At 39.1% G+C, this 15,006-nt stretch overlaps 1 protein-coding gene across 5 annotated transcripts in view; it reads right to left on the reverse strand.

The window, feature by feature from the left end:
- Positions 1-15,006, reverse strand: part of MSH3 (mutS homolog 3) — a 219,485-nt gene that overhangs the window by 19,424 nt on the left and 185,055 nt on the right. The window lies entirely within an intron of this gene.

A 15,006-nucleotide genomic window follows, 5' to 3' on the forward strand; every position in this document is an offset into this window, starting at 1 on the left:
GTTTTTCTTTAACTGTTTTAACCATGGTCCCTGAAATGTCTTCCAGAGGACCTTGTAGCAATAATGTCTTCCAGAACACATTTGGGAAAACACCTATATAATGCAAAAGGAACTGAAAAAAAGAAAAGGAATCATTAGGTAATAGTGTCATGCAGCTATTTGCAAAAGTTAGAATCCAGGTTTTTTCACCCATTAGCCAGCTTTGTGAATGCTGGTAACTACTTCTTAGCAAAATCCCTTCATTGATTTGGTTTTGGTACAATAGTTCACAAAATAGGACACATACTTCACACTTGACCTACAGCAACATAATGGATATTTCATTTCCTAAGAAATTCACGGTAAAACTGCAGTTAACCAGCTGTGTCGCTGAAGCCCTATAAGGACAGGGGGATGGAATGTGATGTCCATACATGAGCAGAGTCTTAGAACTGTTCCAGTAACCAGCGGCATTGAGAAACTTTAATTAACTCCATCTATGATGGAGTTAATAAAAAGGTTTTACTCAAAGTCCTGTCAATTTTATCCATTTAAAAACCAGTGGGCCAGGTGAGGTGGTTCGCATCTGTAATCCCAGCATTTTGGGAGGCCAAGGTGGGTGGATCACTTGAAATCAGGAGTTCAAGATCAGCCTGGTCAGCATGGTGAAACCCCGCCTCTATTAAAAATACAAAGATTAGCTGGGCATGGTGACATACACCATAGTCCCAGCTACTCAGGAGGCTGAGGTAAGAGAATCGCTTGAACCCAGGACGCGGAGGTTGCAGTGAGCTGAGATGGTGCCATTGCACTCCAGCCTGGTGACAGAGCGAGATTCTGTCTCAAAAAAAATAAACAAAAACAAAAATAAAAACCAATGAATACAAAGCATAATTTCTGAAATGTTGCTACCTTAGGACATTCTGGCTACATTTTTAAAGTTCAAATACTGGTATTTATCTCAATTTTCAATGTTTCAACTTTACTAATATTTCCTTTTCCCCTACCACAAAACAAAATGATGACACTTTCATATCTCTAAAACTACTTAGAATTCCTAATCACAATGTTTCATCTTATTTGCCACTGTTTGCTTTTATTCCTGGCAGGTTGTGAGCTGACAAAAAGAAATCTTTGGCTGATAACAGAACATTCTGATGAAGGAAGGAAATATTTGGGAGGGGTGGGTCTTTAATTTGTAGAAATTAGAAATTAGGATAATACATAAGCACTGGATACAGTTTTTTTTTCTTTTTTGAGACAGGATTTTGCTGTTACCCAGGCTGGAGTGCAGTGGCGTGACAACAGCTCATTGCAGCCTCCACCTACCAGGCTCAAGCAAGTACCCACCTCAGTCTCCTGAATATCTGGGACCACTGGCACGTGCCACCATGCCCAGCTAATTTTTAAATGTTTTGTAAAGGCAAAGTCTCACTATGTTGTCTGGGCTGGTCTTGAACTCCTGGGTTCAAGTGATCCTCCTGCCTCGGCCTCCCAAAGGACTGAGATTACACACATGAGCCACTATGCCTGGCTGCATGTAGTTTTAATACAGTAGATTAAGTATTGTACTTAAGTGCTTTCTAAAACAGTAAAGTAACAGAGTGGTCTTTTTAGAAATGTCAGGAATTGTAGGATATGCCTGGGCAAGTTCTTTTTAAGCAGATACACAGACATATTTATATAAAATGGTTGGTATATGACAAAAGTGAGATTTCAAATTAGTGGGGAAAGAATGGACTACTAGTCAATGAAAAAGATAATAGCTAATTAGTTATTTCAGAAAAAACAAGGATGTGTCCCTATTCAAGCCATATTCCAAAATAAATGTGCATGAATTAAAAAGTTTAATGTAAAACTAGAAATCATAAACATACCAAGCTATATATAGATTAAATTTAATCTCTGAACAGGTGAGTGGGTAGCTTTACATATATGGCATCAAAACACATATTTAGCAAAAGACATATAATGAAAAAGTTAAAGGCAAACCACAAACTGAGAAAAACTTGCAGCACTTATAATGAAGACTTAACATTCCCAAAATAAACAGTCTGACAAAGCAAAACAAAATGGTGAACAGAAAAACAGGCAAATGACATAAAAAGTAAATTCACAAAAGAAGAAAACTCATGAAAATATCCAAATATGTAAATTCAAACAGGAAAATATTCATATTCAATATGTATATCACTAAGTTAGCAAAGATTAAAAAGAGCCTTATCTGCCATTATCAAGAGTGCTGGGGGGAAAGGTATTTTTATGTGAGACTCAGACTTGCTACAATCTTCCAAAAGACAATTTAGCAATGCCTATTAAAAGTTTTTCATGATCTATAAATTGCACTCTAGGAATTAGCATTATGAAAACTATCAGAGATACATGAAGAAATACATGTACAAATGTGTTCTTGATGTTATTTAATGAAAAGTTGGAAAAAATCAAATATCCAAGAATAAGAGAAAGAGTAAATAGTACTACAATAAAAAACTATCCAACCAATAAAAGTAGTATGTTAGAATTTTTGGCATTGGAAAATGGTTATATTAATAACATAGTGTATGTTAAAAACTGAGGTCACAAGAAATTTTTTAACTTCAGCGGAGGGGTCTGCTACGAAAAGAGACCTATTAAACTACTGGGAATTCATTCTTGCTATTATAATAACTCAAGTAATGTTCCAGTCAGATATATGAGCAGCATCCACATTAAAGAAAAATTTGAGGACACATGAGGAAAAATGACAGTATGAAAGAGAAGACTGTGAAAAACCAACAGAGCAAGTACGCCAGAGGAAGTGCATAAAAATACAACTCACTGGTGATATGGTTCCGCTCTGTGTCCCCACCCAAATCTCATCTTGTAGCTCCTATAACTCCAAAGTATTGTGGAAACGACCTGGTGAAAGACGACTGAATTATGGGGCGGGTCTTTCCCATGCTGTTCTCATGATAGTGAATGAGTCTCATGAGATCTGATGGTTTTAAAAACCGGAGTTTCCCTGCACAATCATTCTCTTTGCCTGCTGCCATCGACATAAGATGTGACTTGTTCCTCTTTGCCTTCTTCCATGATTGTGAGGCTTCCCTAGCCATGTGGAACTGTAAGTCCAATAAACCTCTTTCTTTTATAAATTGGCCAGCCTTGGCTATGTCATTATCAGCAGCATGAAAACAGACTAATACAGTGAATTGGTACCAGGAGTGGTATGTTCCTGGAAAGATACTTGAAAAAGTGAAAGCAACTTTGGACCTGGGTAACAGGCAGAGGTTGGAACAACTTGGAGGCCTCAGAAGAAGACAGGAAAATGTGAGAAAGTCTAGAACTTCCTGGAGACATGTTGAATGGCTTTGACAAAAATGCTGATAGTGAGATAGATAATAAGGTTCAGGCTGAGATGGTCTCAGATGGAAATGAGGAACTTGCTGGGAACTGGAGCAAAGGTAACTCTTGTTATGTTTTAGCAAAGAAATTGGTGGCATTTTGCTCCACCCTAAAAATTTGTAGAACTTTGAACTTGAGAGAGATGATTTAGGGTACGTGATAGAAGACATTTCTCAGCAGAAAAGCACTCAAGATGTAACTTAGGTGCTGTTAAAGGCATTCAGTTTTATAAGGGAAGAAGAGCATAAGAGTTAGAAAAATTTGCAGCCTGAAAATGTGATACAAAAGAAAATCTTATTTTCTGAGCAGAAATTCAAGCTGGCTGCAGAAATGTGCACAAAAAACAAAGCTGAATGTTAATCCCCAAGACAATGGGGAAAATGTCTCTAGGGTATGTCGAATGTCTTTACAGCGGCCTCTCCCAGCAGAGGCTGAGGAAGAAAAAGTGGTTTCATGGGCTGGGCCCAGGGCCCCCATGCTGTGTGCAGCCTAGGGACTTGGTGCCCTGCGTCCCAGTAACTCTAGCCATGGCTAAAAGGGGCCAAGGTACAGCTCAGGTTGTGGCTTCAGAAGGTGCAAGCCCAAGCCTTGCCAGCCTCCACATGGTATTGGGCCTGCAGGTACGCCGAAGTCAAGAACTGAAGACTGGCCGGGCGCGGTGGCTCAAGCCTGTAATCCCAGCACTTTGGGGGGCCGAGGAGGGTGGATCACAAGGTCAAGAGATCGAGACCATCCTGGTCAACACGGTGAAACCCCGTCTCTACTAAAGCTACAAAAAATTAGCTGGGCATGGTGGCGCGTGCCTGTAATCTCAGCTGCTCAGGAGGCTGAGGCAGGAGAATTGCCTGAACCCAGGAGGTGGAGGTTGCGGTGAGCCGAGATCGCGCCATTGCTCCAGCCTGGGTAACAAGAGCGAAACTCCGTCTCAAAAAAAAAAAAAAAAAAAAAGAACTGAAGACTGGGAACCCCCGCTTAGATTTCAGAGGATGTATGGAAATGCCTAAATGTCCAGGCAGAAGTTTGCTACAGGGCAGGGCTCTCATGGAGAACGTCTGCTAGGGCAGCGCAGAAGGGAAATGTGTGGTCAGAGCCCCCACACAGAGTCCCTAGTGGGGCACACACAGAGTCCCTACTGGGGCACTGCCTAGTGGAGCTGTGAAAAGAGGACCACAGTCTTTCAGACCCCAGAATAGTAGATCCACCTACAGCTTGCACAGTATGCCTGGAAATATCAGACACTCAATGTCAGTCTGAGAAAGCAGCTGGGAGGGAGGCTGTACCCTGCAAAGCATAGGAGTGAAGCTGCCCAAGACCACGGGAACCCAGCTCTTACATCAGCGTGACCTGGATGTGAGACACGGAGTCAAAGGATATCATTTTGGAGCTTTAAAATCTGACTGCCCCACTGGATTTTGGACTTGTATAGGGCCTGTAGCCCCTTTGTTTTGGCCAATTTCTCCCATTTGGAATGGCTATATTTACCCAATGCCTGTACCCCCATTGTACCCAGGAAGTAATTAGCTTGCTTTTGATTTTACAGGCTTGTAGGCAGAAGGGACTTGCCTTGTCCTGGATGAGACTTTGGAATGTGGACTTTTGAGTTAATGCTGAAATAAGTTAAGACTTTGGGGGACTGCTGGGAAGGCATGATTGGTTTTGAATGTGAAGACATGAGATTTGGGAGGGGCCAGGGTAGAATAATATGGTTTGGCTCTGTGTCCCCACCCAAATCTCATCTTGTAGCTCCCATAATTCCCACGTTGTGGGAGCGACCTGGTGGGAGATGACTGAATCATGGGGCAGGTCTTTCCTATGCTGTTCCTGTGATAGTGAATGGGTCTCATGAGATATGGTGGTTTTAAAAATAGGAGGTTCCCTGCACAATCTCTCTCTTTGCCTGCTGCCATCCACATAAGATGTGACTTGCTTTCCCTTGCCTTCTGCCATGATTGTGAGGCCTCCTCAGCCACATGAAACTGTAAGTCCAATAATCCTTTCTCTTCTAAATTGCCCAGTCTTGGGTATGTCTTTATCAACAGTGTGAAAATGGACTAATACAACTGGAAAGAATTAAAACAAACAAAACCTCTATTTGGTATCCTCAAGGAGATTAAGAACTTGACAGACTTAAAACAAGAACAGTCTATGAAGAAATAAACAACTAGAGAACAAGAAATCTTGGAAATTAAAAATATGATCACTGAAAAAATTTACTGTATGGGTGGAATTAAAATTAGATGCTGTATGGGACCAAGCTTTCATTTTATTTTATTATTGTTTTTTAAGACAGGGTCCTGGCTCTGTCACCCAGGCTGCAGTACAGTGGAATGAACATAGCTCACTGCAGCCTCAACATTCCTGTACTGAGATGATCCTCCCACCTAAGCCTCCTGGGAAGCTGGGACTACAGGCATGCCTGACTAATTTTTTATTTTTTGTATCTTTAGTAAAGACAGGTTTTACCATGTTGCCCAGGCTGGTCTTGACACCTGGCTCAAGTGATTCACCAGCCTCAGCCTCCCAAAGTGCTAGGATTACAGGGGTGAGCCACTGTACCTGAATGATAAATTCAAAGAAATTTCTGAGAACAGCAAATAGAAAGACCAAGAAATGTAAAGTACACACAAACAGTTTTAAAACACAGACGCCCTGTCCTGACGGTTGAAAGCCGATCAAATAGGAAGTGTAGAAGATATAAACAATAGAGGTAATGAAATGAAATAACTTAAGAAAATGCCGCTACGCTAAAATAAGACATGTAAGTATCTTCATGTGGGAAGGTTCCACAAAATGCTTAGCAAGATTAGTTAAGGAAAGATTTACATTTAAACATTCTGCTGAAAATTTTATAAAGATTAGAAAAAATTATAAATACTTCAGAGAAAGAAAAAAACATATCATTAAGCAAGGCATGAGAATCAGACTCTTACTTTTTATCTACATTGAATGTAATACTGGAAGATAATAGGAGCAATGTCTTTAAATTTAAAATCTGGATATTTATATTCATTTAAGCTTTCAAAGCAAATATGAAGATAAAATAAAGTTGTTTGAGGCTTTCTAAAACTAAAAATTTTGGCACCATGAGCCCTACATGAACAAAAGTACTCAGAGACAGACTCAAGAAAGAGTATTCGGTCAGGTACAGTGGCTCATGCCTGTAATCCCCATACTTTGGGAGGCTGAGGCAGGCAGATCATTTGAGACCAGCCTGGCCAACATGGCAAAACCCCATCTCTACTAAAAATACAAAATTATTCAGGTGTGGTGATGCGTGCTTATAATCTCAGCTACTCAGGAGGCTGAGGCAGGAGAATCGCTTGAGTTCGGGAGGTGGAGGTTGCAGTGAGCTGAGATCGTGCCATTGCACTCGAGCCTAGGCAACGGAGCAAGACAGAAAAGAAAAAATTACTAGGGCGTGGTGGTGAGCGTCTGTAATCCCAGCTTCTTGGGAGGCTGAGGCATGAGAACTGCTTAAACCTGAGAGGCATATTTTGCAGTGAGCTGAGATTATGCCACTGTACTGCAGGCTGGGAGAGAAAAAGTATTAGACGGGGATACCTAGAAGATTCCCCTTTTATCAACAAAGTTTAGTATCTTAGAATGATATACATATATATTTAGCTCTAAGGAGAATACACATGTAACATGTAGTCACAATAATGCATTCTATTTTTAATAAACTAGTCCATGAAAAAGCATGAGACATAATATACCAGTAATAATAAATGTCAGAGACCTTTTCAAGGTAAAAACAGTTTTACAAACTGAAGCTGAGAAGAAAGGCTCATGAATTGATAAAAAGTTTCTTCATATTTTATAGCAAAAGGTCAACATTGTCTAAAGCTGATAAATCTAAACCAGAGTTAAAAGATTTTATAGGAATATAATGTTAACTACCAGAACAAAATCAGGTATCACTCAGTGCGTGCCTCTAGTGAGCAGGGCTGGGGTGGGTAGGCGGGAGTTGGAAGGAGATCTCTTAGTTTTCAGCTTTGTGCTCTCTGATTTGCTTTAGTTTCTTCCTACCATGACAGCCACTGCTTCTGCAATTATAATTTCTGAAAATATTTTATTATGTCACTTTTATTAAAAACTACATGTGCAAAAAATATATATAGAAGGCTTTCAACATGTTTAGAGTAGTTATCTCTGGGTAGGAGGATTAGTCATTTGGTGACCCTTTCACATCCCTCAAGCACCTAGCAAACATCTGACACAAAGACGGAAATTGATAAATGGACATTAAATGAAAGCAACACAATCAAGCCTTCCTTCCCAATTCCAGTGGATTAAAATATACAGGAAACATTGTTCTAGGACAGCTATAAAATTTTATGCTGCTTAAGTATTATTTTCATCACTATCATTGGGGTACCCTTAAGAATCAGTTCAAAAATTATAGAGAGCCCATATATACAGCATGAATACACATACACATATAAGCAGCAAATTTAGTTTTTGTTTGTTTTTAAGACAGAGTCTTGTTCTGTCTCCCAGGCTGGAGTGCAGTGGCACAATTTCAGCTCACGGCAACCTTCACCTACCAGGTTCAAGCGATTCTCATGCCTCATCAGCCTCCCAAGCAGCTGGGACGACAGGTGTGCACCACCACATCTGGCTTTTTGTATTTTTAGTAGAGACAGGGTTTTGCTATGTTGACCACGCTGGTCTTAAACTCATGGCCACAAGTGATCCTCCTGCCTCAGCCTCCCAAATTGTTGGGATTACAGGCGTGAGCTACCACATCCGCACAATTTAGAGTTAAAACATCAAATCACATCTTATATAATAGAGACATTCGGAGAGATTGAGTATTGTCACTAGAAATTTGCAAATTCTTATTTTAGGGTTAAGGCCTTGGACTTTTTTATATATCTATTTCTTTGCATTAAAAAATTAGTTGTCACACTAAAAAAGAAGTTTCTAGTCTATAAGATCGAGTAAAAAAATTTATAAATGTCATAATTAAAAATTATGTCACATAGCTAAATATGGTAGAAACAGCAGTAACTTGCGTAAAGAGGCCATTACTCTAGTCCTGGCTTAGCCACTAAGTGCTGTGAGATCTTAGCCACGTCAGGTAACTTTTCTATGTGGTTGTAGCTTCCTTGTCTGTAAAAAGAAGAGATTGATTAAAAAAAAAAACTTCTACTCAAGTCTAATGATTTTTTCATGAATGTGTTAATCCATGTTCACAATGACATAGAAAAAAATCCATTAGATTAAGTTTTAAACCCTTACTCAAGAGCAAAAACTGATTTAATATAGGCAAATCATTTAACAGAAAACTTTTCAATTAGTTATTTTTCATGGTAGCTGAGACTCAAATATGATAACACATGTGAGCAATTTTCCTGTGTCCTGAGCACTTACTGAAGTGTTTTACCTACATTATCTCATTCTGGCCTGATACCACCATCGTGAGATGTAGATCTTTATCCCCATTTACAAATGAGGAGGCTGATCATGGGGTAAGGATTCAAACCTGGCTTGGTCTGATGCCAGAGTCTACACTCTGGTCACTCGGATTTGGAGTATGCTCTACTATACTTTAAGAGGCTGAAAGGTATCTGTGGTGGACATGCTATATAGTGATCCCAACTATTTCCACTTTCTGGTATTTACCCCCTTGTGTAATTTCCTCCTCTTTCTGTGAGTGGGACTTGTAACTTGCTTTGACCCATCACTCTATGGCAAAGGTGATGGGATATTAATTTCATGATTATATGATGTTGTATGTTTTGCCAGTCAACTAGCGCTAGAGACTTTCTCCCTAGCTGGCTTTGAAGAAGTTCACTGTCATGTTGTTAAGGGCCATGTGATCTGCAAGCATCCTCTAGGAGCTGAGAGCAGAGGACCTCAGAACCACAACCTTAAGGAAATGAATTCTGCCAACAACCTCGGTAATCCTGAAAGTGGGTCCATCTCTAGTCCTGCCTCCAGGTAAGAACTCCACCCTGACCACCCTGACCACCACCTCACACAGCCCCAGCTAAGCTATGTCTGGGGGTCATGAACCACAGAAATGTTGATATAATAAATGTGTGTTGCTCAAGCTCCTAAATTTGTGATGATTTGTTACACAGCTCAGAAAACTAATACAGTATCTTTGTTCTATAAACATGAAAATGAGAATTCTGCATTTTCTTACACTATTCTTGCTCCTTTAAGATTCAATACCCAGTCCCCAGTTTTGTTTTTGTTTTTTTTTCTAGACAGGGTTTGGCTCTGTTGCCCAGGCTGGAGTGCAATGGCACGATCTTGGCTCACTGTGGCCTTGACCTCCCAGGTTCAAACAAGCTCCCACCTCAGCCTCCTGAGTGGCTGGGACCATAGGCATGCACCACCATGCCTGCCTAATTTTCATATTTTTGGTAGAGATGGGATTTTGCCACATTGCTTAGTCTGGTCTTGAACTTGTGAGCTCAAGTGATCTTCCTGCCTCAGCCCCACAAAGTGCTGAGATTACAGGTGTGAGCCACTATGCCTGGCTCCCGTCCCTAGTATTCTTGCAAACTAGTTTCACTAGTTTACACTCTTTGGTCGAAGCTGTTTCAATAGGTTAGTTTTTCTCTCCACCTTCACTTTTACTAACAGCTAATTTATCTTCTACCTCCATATTTTAAAATCAATGGAGTCATTTTGATTCCTGTGCTTAAAAACTTACAATGTTTTGCTAAATGCCTGGAAAATAAAATTCAAAATTCCTAGCATGGTTTTCAAGACCCTCTATGGGCTCTGGTCCTACATCTTTCTCCAATTTCCTCTCCTGTGAACAACACAGGATCCCATGTCACCATCACAACAATTTACCCTCGCCATCCTTAACACGTAGCATGTACTTAAAAAAAATAATAGCTTTATTAAGATATAAGTGACATAGCACAAAATTCAGCCTTTTAGAGGGTATACAATTGGCCATCTGTATCTGCATCCGCAGATTCAAACAACTGTGGATCTAAAACATTCAATAAAAATAAAAAATAATACAAAATAATACAAATGTTAAAAACAATATAGTATAGCAACTGTTTACATAGTACTTTCATTATACTAGGTATTATACGTAACCTAGAGATGTTTTAAAGTATTGAGGAGGATGTGCACAGGTTATATGCAAATATGCCTTTTTATATCAGGAACATGATCATGTGCAGATTTTTGTACTGGGAAGTCCTGAAACCAGTCCCCAGCAGATACTGAGGCAAAACTGTAATTCAGAGTTTTTTGTTTTTAGCATATTCAAAGAGCTGATGCTACACAACTTTATCCCTCTGCATGTTCTCATGGTTCCATTAGCCTGGAATCATCTTTGCCCCTCTCTTTCTGTGGACCGGAAGCCTTATCTTCCTTAAGCTGCTTCTGTGTAGCTGTCCCTGATTCCCCTCCCACAGAACTGACCAGAAGAGCTTTCTCTTGTTATCTTCCTGGAAGTCAGTGTTCTCTGAGAACAGGCCTCACTGATTTACCTTTGTAGTCCCCTCAAATGTTGGGCAGCATGTCTTGTACATAAGATGTTCAATACAGGTTGAAATGGATGACTTGTTTCCAGAATTGTAATACAACTTACTCTACTCACATTACTCAAAGAGTTAACAATTTTGTGAATGTCCAAAGTTAGAGTTTAAAATAAAAAGAACTGACTGACCAAGGAGCAAAAGGATTTAAATTTCTATGTTCCTCTGTGCTTCCATATAGATTAGGGTATCTTTGTATACGATTGCTGAGTTTATTCATAAAAATTTAAAAAATTTTTATAAATCATAAAATTATAACATATATAATTCTAAGAAATGTGACAGAAACAATTTTTAACAACAAAAACTTCTTTTTGTTGTTTTCATGGAAAGCTTATCATAGTAATATAACTGGTTGTTATTAAACACTGGCACTCAACCTCCACAGTATTCACACACACACACACACACACAGACACACACACACACACACACACACTTTTTTTTTTTTTGAGACAGAGTCTCGCTCTGTTGCCCAGGCCGGAGTGCAGTGGCACAATCTCAGCTCAGGGCAACCTTCACCTCCCAGAGTCAAGTAATTCTTGTGCCTCAGCCTCCTGCGTAGCTGGGACTACAGGCACATACCACCACACCATGCTGATTCTTGTATTTTTGGTAGAGGCAGGGTTTCACCATGTTGGCCAGGCTGGTCTCAAACTCCTGAACTCAAGTGTTACGCCCACCTCAGCCTCCCAAACTGCTAGGATTACACGCATGAGCCACTGCACCCGGCCTCATATTTTCTTCTTAGTTAAAAACTCTGCATTAAAAAAAAACACAAAACTCCAATTTTTATTTTTCCATTAGTGTAAAAATGCCTTTCCTATATTGGTAAGGCCAAACCTGTGCTAATGAAGTATTCTTTAAAAAAAAATGCTATTGCTCTTCTTAATTTTTTTTATCTTCTGCTTATCCAATCTGTCTTTGCTAATACCTTCCCTCCCCACAAGTCTAACAAACCTCCAGCCTGCCTTAGTTTGAGATTTTGTCACTGGTGACTACCCACTTGGTGTAGATGCTTCTGATGATGTTCACATCAATGACCAAACAGTCTTTCAGTTATCTTTTATCAAAGGTCTTTGTTCTTACCAAACCTTTCCTACAGGATGGTCTGACCTAGACAAGCTATAAACAACAAAAGGCAATTGCTCTACACAGAGCTACTTACCTTCTGCTACATTTTATTTTTCTGTCCTCACATTCTCTATACAGAATGTGGCCATTTTTTTCTCTAATGGTTCTTCGCTTTTGACAGAAGAGAAGAGCTTGTCTGATGGCAAATTCTTTGCCATCTTTGAGTTAAGAGAAAGCATTCTGAGAAAGTCTTGGTGCTGGACAAGTTCTTAGTAATCATTTTATACTCCTATTTTACAGATGAGGTAAGACATTTCAGAGGTCAAGTCACTTCCCCAAGGTGACAGGGCTAATACGTGGCAGATAAGAGACAAATACTCAGGTCTTCTGGTTTCTGGCCTAGAGTTTTTTGAGTTACCCCTATGTGCCTCATGGTGTTACAGGGTTTCTTTCTTAAGAAGGACAGGCCAATACTCAGGAGATCTTGGACATACTTTTATTGGCCAATGGTCCTGACTCTATTACTAGGTCAGAGGTTTTAAAATATCTTTTTAGCTGTTAAATCCTTTGTTCAAACAATATTTTTACTTTATTATTTTTAGGTATTATTTTTATTTTAAATAAAAATGTTTTATATTTAAAACATAACTAGAGCTTGAATATTAAAATTATTAAGTAGAGGCAATGATTATTTCTATGACAATAGGATTCTTTGACATACTTCAAGTGCTTTTAAAAATTTATAATAAATAGGCCAGGCATGGTGGCTCATGCCTATAATCCCAGTACTTTGGGAGGCCGAGGCGGGCGGATCACAACGTCAGCAGTTTGAGACCAGCCTGGCCGACATGATGAAACCTCGTCTCTACTAAAAATACAAAAATTAGCCGGGTGTGGTGGTGTGCACCTGTAATCCCAGCTGCTCCTGAGGCTGAGGCAGGAGAATCGCTTAAGCCCCGGAGGCAGAGGTTGCAGTGAGCCGAGATCGTGCCACTGCACTCCAGTCTAGGCAACAGAGCAAGACTCCGTCTCAAAACAACAACAACAACAACAAAAAAAAACAAAAAGATAAGCTCATAAAATTTACCAATTTAGCATTTCTTAGGTACACAGTTCAGTGGTATTAACATTCACAGTGTTGTGTAGCCATCACTACTTTCCATTTGTAGAACTTTAAAAAAATATTTAAAATATATTTTTAATACTAAGATATATAACATTTTATAAGAAAATTCACTCTGCAGTTTAGATACAATGAATGATGTTCGCTCTGGTTAAGAACCCAGCACTATTAGGCCCCTTATCCAGAGGTGGCTCTGTGGTACTCTAGCACCCAGGAGGGCAGTTTGAAGGCCACTGCATTAGAAGCCAACACATTTTCTATTACAACTCTATTTTTCCGTAGCACCTGATGGTAAAGTAGCATTGCTGCCCTGTACACACTAAAGAAATACTGGCTCATGAACGAGTCATCAAGGCTACTGGGGACATACGTATTTATGCTTGTGGGAACTGTTTATTGATAAATGTATTTTCTATTTATTTCCTTTAAGAAATACATAGTTTATTTATTCTAGTTTGATTACCATTTATTCTAGTTTGAATAACATCTTATTATAATGAATAAATACCTGGCTTTATCTCACAATTCAATTCTTATTTTCTCAGTGATCCAGAGTCTTTGGACACCATTCTCTTCTCTTGTTATTCTGCTATGTTGTATATATCTCAGTCAAGTACCTAAAATGGCTGAGCACAGTGGCTCACGCCTAAAATAAGTTTTTGAAGCAAGGCAAGATATACATTAACAAAAAAGTTTGGCTGGGTGCGGTGGCTCACACCTGTAATCCCAACACTTTGGGAGACCAAGGTGGACGGATCACGAGGTCAAGAGATGGAGACCATTCTGGCTAAGATGGTGAAACCTCGTCTCTACTAAAAATACAAAAATTAGCTGGGCATGGTGGTGCACGCCCGTAGTCCCAGCTACTCGGGAGGCTGAGGCAGGAGAATTGCTTGAACCTGGGAGGCGGAGGTTGCAGTGGGCCAAGTTTGTGCCGCTGCACTCCAGCCTGGCAACAGAGTGAGACTCTGTCTCAAAAAACAAAAACAAAAACAAAAACAAAAAACCAAAAAATAAAACAAAAAAACTCCAAAAAAGTTTCTAGCTTTTTATTAAATCAATCATTTATAAGACATACTATGCTAGACAATGATCCTTAAATTTTTCAGATGTTAAAATATGTTAGAGATTTAGGGAATTCCACAGCATATGTAATTATTATCATGCTGTATATACAGTAAAATGTAGTAAAAAATGAAAAATGCATTCTTTAGGTTTTACCTTAGAGTAAGTTTGCTCTGAGTAGACAGAAGGTTACAGTTATGTGATCAAGGAAAAAAAATCACTCTGATATTTTTAGAAGTGGCAGCCGACTAATCTTCCTAATCCCCCTACTCCCCTCCTCTCGTATAGCCCTTATATAGGTCAACAAAGCTTAATAAAGCATTAATGGAGAAAAGAAATTATTACTTTTTTGAGTCAAAACACTTTCATGGAAATTTGAAAAAGAGGTTTTTTTATGAGATCTTAATATTTTGAGACTATATTCTAGATGTTTCTCAATTAGGCAAATGGAGTGGCCTTCTGTCCCTTCAAATCACAATTTCTGGGCCTTTGCAAGGAAAATGCTAGTATAAGGAGGAAATATTGCAATTAGGAAAAGAGGATTTTTCATATTAAATGATAACTAGAGCTTAAATATTATAATTGTTAAGTAGAGGCAATGATTATTTCTACTATAATATAATTCCTTGACATATTTCAAGTGCTTTTAAAAATTATCATATGTCATATATATATATATATATATATATACACACACACACATACATATATAAAATAAAATTTACCATTTTAGCATTTCTTAGGTACACAGTTCAGTGGTACTAACATCCACAATGTTGTGTAGCCATCGCTGCTTTCCATTTGCAGAACTTTTTTTTTTTTTTAAGATGGAGTCTCACTCCGTTTCCCAGGCTAGGGTGC

Source organism: Sapajus apella, unplaced genomic scaffold (genome assembly GCF_009761245.1).
Source record: "Sapajus apella isolate SASKATOON/1434 unplaced genomic scaffold, GSC_monkey_1.0 scaffold1, whole genome shotgun sequence".
NCBI classification, from domain to species: Eukaryota; Metazoa; Chordata; class Mammalia; order Primates; family Cebidae; genus Sapajus; species Sapajus apella.